The sequence below is a fragment of the Penaeus japonicus genome, unplaced genomic scaffold (assembly GCF_977035675.1).
Source record: "Penaeus japonicus unplaced genomic scaffold, GWHDUDI00000001_assembly GWHDUDI00000001, whole genome shotgun sequence".
Taxonomy (NCBI): domain Eukaryota; kingdom Metazoa; phylum Arthropoda; class Malacostraca; order Decapoda; family Penaeidae; genus Penaeus; species Penaeus japonicus.
The window spans coordinates 23,472,742-23,480,241 of NW_028234403.1; the positions used below are offsets into that span (position 1 = coordinate 23,472,742).

The 7,500-nt window shown below is 30.6% G+C and overlaps 1 protein-coding gene across 3 annotated transcripts in view; it reads left to right on the top strand.

Annotated features, from left to right (window-relative positions):
- The first annotated feature begins 1,550 nt into the window (after positions 1 to 1,550).
- Dph2 (Diphthamide biosynthesis 2) overlaps positions 1,551 to 7,500 on the top strand; it is a 25,414-nt gene continuing 19,464 nt past the window's right edge. The window contains exons 1-2 of one of the 3 annotated variants that reach the window (XM_086537493.1): positions 1,551 to 1,853; positions 7,217 to 7,493. The gene's annotated coding sequence lies outside the window, so the exon portion shown is untranslated. The other 2 variants (XM_086537495.1, XM_086537502.1) reach the window with 2 other exon arrangements.

The following is a 7,500-nucleotide window of genomic DNA, read 5'->3' on the forward strand; positions in this document are numbered from 1 at the left end:
ACATATATATCTACAAACATATATATATTATATATATATTGATATATATATAATATATATATATATTATATTATATATATATATATATCTTTAGGGAATATGATCATATACATACATATATAAATATATATATATATATATATATATATATATATATATATATATATATATATTGATAGACATAGATATATATAGAAATATATATAGATGTAGAATAGACTGATGTGTGTGTGTATGTATGTATATATGTATGTATGTGTGTGTGTTTGTATAAATGTATGTATGTGTGTGTGTATGTATATATGTACGTATGTGTGTATCTGTCTGTCTGTGTGTGTGTGTGTAAAACCATACGATACAACGGCATAACATCAACAAGAGAAAACGGATATCAACTCGAACATGACAGTTTCTAATTAAACATTGGTCGAATGGATTCAGTTGCCGTGTCTGGTCGCGGTGGTGCATTTCAATGGAATTAATATAGAGGAGTAGCTGTTTTATTTTTTATTACTGTCACTCAAAAATTACCGTGCTTTGCCGTATACTTTATCAGTTATGGACAATTTACTACCACCAAAACAATGCACTATTATTGTTTTGGCCACTGACCTATATTCAAAGGAACTGACGCCGGTGGTTTTGACAAAAGTTGAGTCGGAGTTCAAGGTCTTCCGATTGATGTCTGACATGTTGTGTGATCGGTAATTACGAATATCTTTCTCCAGAATCCATAGAAGAGGAAAGACATTCTGGAATAGAATATAATGCAGGTTATAAGAACTAATAAAAGATATTAGATCCAGATATAACGTTGATGTAATCAATGCTGCATTTATCTGGGAAACGGAATATATTTCATCTCTTGCATTTCATTCCTCTTGAAGGAATCAAATATCAGTATGAATATATGTGTGTGCGTGTGTGAAAGAGAGAGAGAGTGTGTATGTTTTTATGTATATAGAAAACAAAACACAAACACACATGATATGTACATCATGAAATTATTATCATCACTGGTATTGTTGTTGATATTACCATTATTAGTATTATCATTACTGTTATCATTGTTACTATCATTATTAATATCATATTGTTATAATAATTATTATCATCATTATCTTTATTATATCTTAATCTTTATCATTATTATCATCTATCACTATTATCATCATCACCATCATCATTATCATCATTATCATAGTTATCGTTATTATTATCATCATCTTTATCACTATCATTATCATCATTATCAATAAATTCATTTTTTTATTATCATTATTTCCATGGTCTAGATAAGAAGGTCTTACCTAACCATGATCATATGTAAGTAGTAATGACAACAAATTCATATGTATTTTTTTTTTTTTTTTTTTTTTTTTTTTTTTGCAATTCCCAAGTAAAAAAAAAGCGTCCATTTTTTCTAATGATAACAAAAACCGTAAGTAATGAAAAAAATCTGAAAGTTCATTTTTAAATTTTATTCTTTTCAACTCGAATGCTCTCATCAGATGTAAACAAAACAACGTGTTTTTCGAGGACCAACTAGAAAAGGGTCCGAGCTTGAACGTCACAGAGTGAAGACCTAATTTTACACTCTAGTGAACTCAGTTATTTTCCAATCGAAACCAAGTGAGAAAATAATAAATGGACAGTGATCTAAATCCAGAACCAGGTGAAATACCTGACACACATAATTATATGGACATAGAACAACAAAACAAAGGACGCAAAAACGTGATCACCGGTGACAGTGAAGAAGACCCCAATCCCAAAAGATCACGAACTGACGAAATCGAATGGACAAAAGTTTCAAAACAACGAACCAACAAATACAACCAATCAACAAACATGCAAGTAGAACAAAATAATGTTATCCTTATTCAATTAAAAGGAGAATCATTTACTTCGAACTTCAACAATCCGATTAAACTAACGGATGCAATCAACAAATCAGTTTTCCAAAAGTATATAAAAGAAGATACTTTAAGAGTATTAGGAAAAGGAAAAGCGATCAGATTTGAGGTAAATGATATATCCAAAATAGATAAATTAAATGAAATAGAACATCTAGGAGATTGGGAGGTACAGTGCAAACAACCGGCATCAGTAAATTCTACTGGATGTTCATATGGTACAATATACCCCATAGAGACTGAAATACCTCTAAACATAATAAAGGAGAAAATAAAAATAATATTTGGAGATAACTCTGAAATTCAAGAAATTATCATCGAAAGAATGACAAAATTTAATAAAGATAAACAAAGTGAACAAAAAAGAATACCTACAAAATCTCTAAGAATAACATTCAAAGGTCCTCTGCCAGAAAGAGTGGCTATAGGTCACACCTCATACAAAATATATCAATATACCTTTCCAGTACCTAGATGTTTTAACTGTCTATGTTATGGTCATGGAGTGATAACATGCAAATCAAAAAAAAGGTTTTTTTGTAGTAATTGTAAGCAAATTTGACCAGAAAGGGGGGGGGGGGGGGGGGGGGGGGGGGGGGGGGGGGGGGTAAAGGGGGGGGGGGGGGTGGGGGGGGAATAAGAAGGTTTTGGGGGGGGGGGGGGGGGTATATATATATAAATAATAATAATAATATATATAATATAACAATTATAAAGATTGTAATAATCCCTCATATTGTTTTTACTGTGAGGAAGCACATTCACCAGTAGACATTTCTTTTTATTGCAAAATGCACAAAAAGCACAAGATATAAACAAGAATAATATAACACCAAACAACATAGACATAAAAACACAACTACATCAACTGAAACCTAACACAAAACAAGAAAAGACAACAAATAGAAACAAGGACATAATAAACAGGGAAACACCCAATCAAACACAAGACAACAACATAAATGAAACAACATCAACAGAGTTAAATAAAACACAAACATATGCAGAAATCATAACTCAAACAAACAAAATAACACCAGGGCAGAAAACACCAGAAAAAACAAAAAAGCAAAGGCGAAACTCAAATAAATCAATTTCACCAAGTACAATAGAAACTTAACAAAAGATAATCAAAGAGAACAAATAAAAGAAACAAAGAAACAACAAAGACCAAAAAACTTTGTTAAAAGCATTGATAATATAGAAAGTTCACCAATAACGTGGACACTACCAACACCATTAAAACAAACACAAAAAGAATAAATAAAAAAAAATCAAAAGAAGAAAAATCAAAAGAAGAAGAATCAAAAGAAGAAGAAGAAAACCAAAAAAAAACACACACACACCCCCCCCCCCCCCACACACACCCCCCCCCCCCCCCCCCCCCCCCCCCCCCCCCCCCCCCCCCCCCCCCCCCCCCCCCCCCCCCCCCCCCCCACCCCCCCCCCAAAAACCAAAATGGTTAACTTTGTTAAAAAGTATATTCAAAGCAATCATAAAACTGATAAACAATTTAAACTCTGAAAACTCAATAATCGAAATAATTACAGAAACAATCAAAGAGCTTCAAAAATTTTTAAACAAATAACAAATGAATAAGATTATATTGTGGAATCCAAGATCAATACTAAACAAGATAAGTGATCTGAAATATATATTAAACAAAGAAAAACCAGATATATTCGCAATATGTGAATCATGGTTAAAGAATAAAGATCAATTTAGAGTAGATGAATATGAAATAATAAGGAAAGATAGAGAAAATCAAATGGGAGGGGATAATTTTTGGAATAAAATCAAATGTACAATTTCAAAAGATTAATTTGAGAGATAGATATAAAGATAAGATAGAAGTATTAGGAATTAAAACAAAATATAAGAACAGATGGATCAACATGTTATTATTTTATAATCCTTGTAATAATATAGATAAAGAAGAAATTCAATACTACACAGATCAATAGAAGAACCTAAAATGTTAATAGAGAATTTAATGCACATCACCCTAGTTGGAACCCAAAAATAAATATAAGTAACAAAACAGGAAAAAGCATATACATTTTGATAAATGAAAATAATTTAATAATGATGACGCCAGCAGGCCAGATAACAAGAGTAGATCCAAAAACCAGTAAAGAACAACAATAGACTTGATAATAGGTTCACCAACTATAAATCACATAGAAATAACGTAGGTCCTCACTTAGGAAGTGACCATTTCCCGATAATAATAAAAGAAATAGATTATCAAAATCAACCTAAGTTAACAGAAAAGAAATGGCAATTCAATGATAATGGATGGTTAAAATATCAAGAAGAACTAAAAAAATGTAGACACAGATAAAATAAATACATTAAATGAGGGGGGGGGGGGGGGGGGGGGGGGGGGGGGGGCGGGGGGGGGGGGGGGGGGGGGGGGGGGGGGAGGGGGGGTACCTAATAGATCTACTAAAAGAAATAGGAAAAAAAACAATTCAAATTTGAAGAGAGGAAACATAACCAAAAACCAAATAAACCATGGTGGAATCAAGAATGTAATGAAATAATTAAAAAAAGGAATAAAGCATATAATAGATGGAGAAAAAGGCCCACACAAAAAAACCAAATGGATTATAAAGAAGTAAGGACAAAAGCAAGACAAGTGATAGAAAAACAGAAGAGGGAATCATGGGGGAAATTTTGTGAACAAATAAATTTTAACACCCCAACAAAAAGAGTTTGGAATTTTATTAAAAAACAGATAGGCAAGATAACATCAAGTTGTTACCCCATAGTTGATAATAACATTCCAATTACCGACAATGATAAGAAATTAGAACTTTTTAAAGAAGAATATGAAAAAGTAACTAACAAGAAAAAAAAAGAAATTGTTAACAGAAATAGAAAAAGAACAACTTCTAAACACCCAAGACGATGGTGATTTATGTAAAGAAATAACATTAAGAGAATTAAAAACAACAATAATGAATACAAAAAATGGAAAAGCATATGGGCCAGATGAAATAAATTATGAATTCTATAAAAATGTCCCAGATAACATTCTAAGAACAATATTAAAGATATTCAACATCTACTGGTCAAAAGGAGAATACCCAAACATATTTAAAAATGCAATAATAAATCCAATAAACAAACCAGGAAAAGATTCAAGAAATATAGAATCATACAGATATATTAGCAGAACGTCCTGTATGGGGAAAATATTTGAAAATATAGTAAATAAAAGATTAAATTGGTGGCTAGAAACAAATAAAAAATTGGATGAAGATCTAGTAGGATTTAGACCAAATAGAACAGCTTTAGATGCTATCCAGATTATAGACTTAAAGATCAGTCAAGCAATAGAACAAAAAAAATATGGACTAATAGCTTGTTTAGACTTGGAGAAAGCTTTCGACTCCGTAAATCACGAAGCGTTACTAATTAAGATGGAAAAAATAGGTATAAAAGGAAAAATATTAAGATGGATAGAAGGGTTTTTAAAAGAAAGAAGATTTCAAATAAAAATAGAAGGAAAAACAACAGAACTGGTAAAATAACAACAGGAGTACCACAAGGTTCACCACTAAGCCCAACATTATTTAACATACTAATGTCTGATATAAAGTTACCAAATACAGTATACAAAATTATATATGCAGATGATGTCACTTTAATAACAATAAACAAAGATATAATAGAAGCATCAAACATATTAGAAAATGGATTAAAAACACTAAACGAATGGACAAATAAATGGGATCTAAAAATGAACTTAACAAAAAGTAAGATAATGTGCTTTACAAACAAGAAAATAAGAATAATCCCCAAAATAAAAATAGGAAATGAAGAACTAATATTCACCACGCAACACAGAATATTGGGAGTAATCTTTGATAGTCCAAAGTTGAATTGGAAAAAACACATAGATTTTGTAAAATCAAAATCAATTGAAAGAATAAACATAATGAAAAAACTATCATATCTGAAATGGGGAGCAAATAGAGAAAAAATATTAAAATTCTATGAAATATATATAAAACCAACAATAGAATATGGAATTTCTATATATGGGGCCGCAAAACAAGAAATAAAAAAGTTAAACATAATACAAAACAGTGCAATGAGAATAGCAACAGGATGTTTTAGATCAACACCTATAATAGCACTACAAGCAATAACAAACCAAATACCAGTAACAGAAAGAATAAAAGAGATAGAATGTATGCAGATAATAAAGAATTTAGAAAAACTAGATGGAATGCCAATTAAAGAATTGACCAAAGAAAATATAAAAAACTACAATCAAACAAATAAAAGGAAAACTTTAATTCAAAGGGTAATTGAAACATGTAGAAAATTAGAAATAGAAATGAAAATCAATACATTACCAAATATAACTCCAATTCCACCATGGTATGATATGTCAGAATATTTAAAAACAACATTTATAGAAAATATGGGGAAAAACATTCCAGAACAAATGATTAAACAACATTTCTATTTAATGGAAAATACTACATACAAAGAATATCAAAAGATATATACAGATGGGTCAAAAATAAATAATCCAACCTCTGTCTCAGCAGCAATCTACATACAAGAGAAAAACATAACAACAATATGGAAATTACCGCAGAGTACACAAATCATAGAGGCAGAACTATATGCCATTAAACAAGCAATTAACTATATAAACAATAACAAACTACAAAAAACAGTAATTTTAACAGACTCACTGGCGGCCATAAATGTCATAGGAAATCCCAGACCAAAATGTTATAAACAGATAACATATGAAATTCAAAAGTCAGTAAGAGCAATGATAACAAACACACAAACAATAAAAATTCAGTGGATTCCTTCACATAAAAACATTAGAGGGAACGAAATAGCAGATAAAGCAGCAAAAAAAGCACATGAAATACAAAACGCCATTACCATGAACATAGACTCAAAAAACAAAATAAAAGAAATAAAACTAAAAAATAAAGAAAACTGGAAAACAATACTAAAAACAATTCTAGAAACAAAGGATTACTATATCAAGGATAATCAACCACATCCATGGGCAAGATCAAAAAATAGGAAAATAGATGTATGTCTAACGAGAATAAGTACAAAACACACAAAATTGAAACAACACTTATACAGAATAAAATTAGAAGAGGACCCAAAATGCAGATGGTGTAATAATCAAGAAGAAAACATCGAACATCTAATAGTACAATGTCCAAGATTTCATTCATATAGAACTAAATTATTCCAAGCACTAATAAAAGCAAAAATACACAATCCTAACATGAATATGTTAATTACAGGTGCTGACCAACCTCCTTCAAAGAAGTACTACATCTTGAGACATACAAAGATCTTCCTACAAAGGTCAAAAATTATAGATATGATATAAGAAGCAAGAAGAAACAAGAAAAAAAGATCCAGGGAATATAGACTTCTACATAGTCTAAAACCCTATAAAAGAAGAAAGAAGAAAGAAGAAGTGTTTTTCGAGGCAGGTCCTGACAAGGCGTTCACCACTTATTTCTGGATATATACTGCTTCATAATTTCTGTATGGCTAGATAAGCTTCAGTTAACAGTAAGTT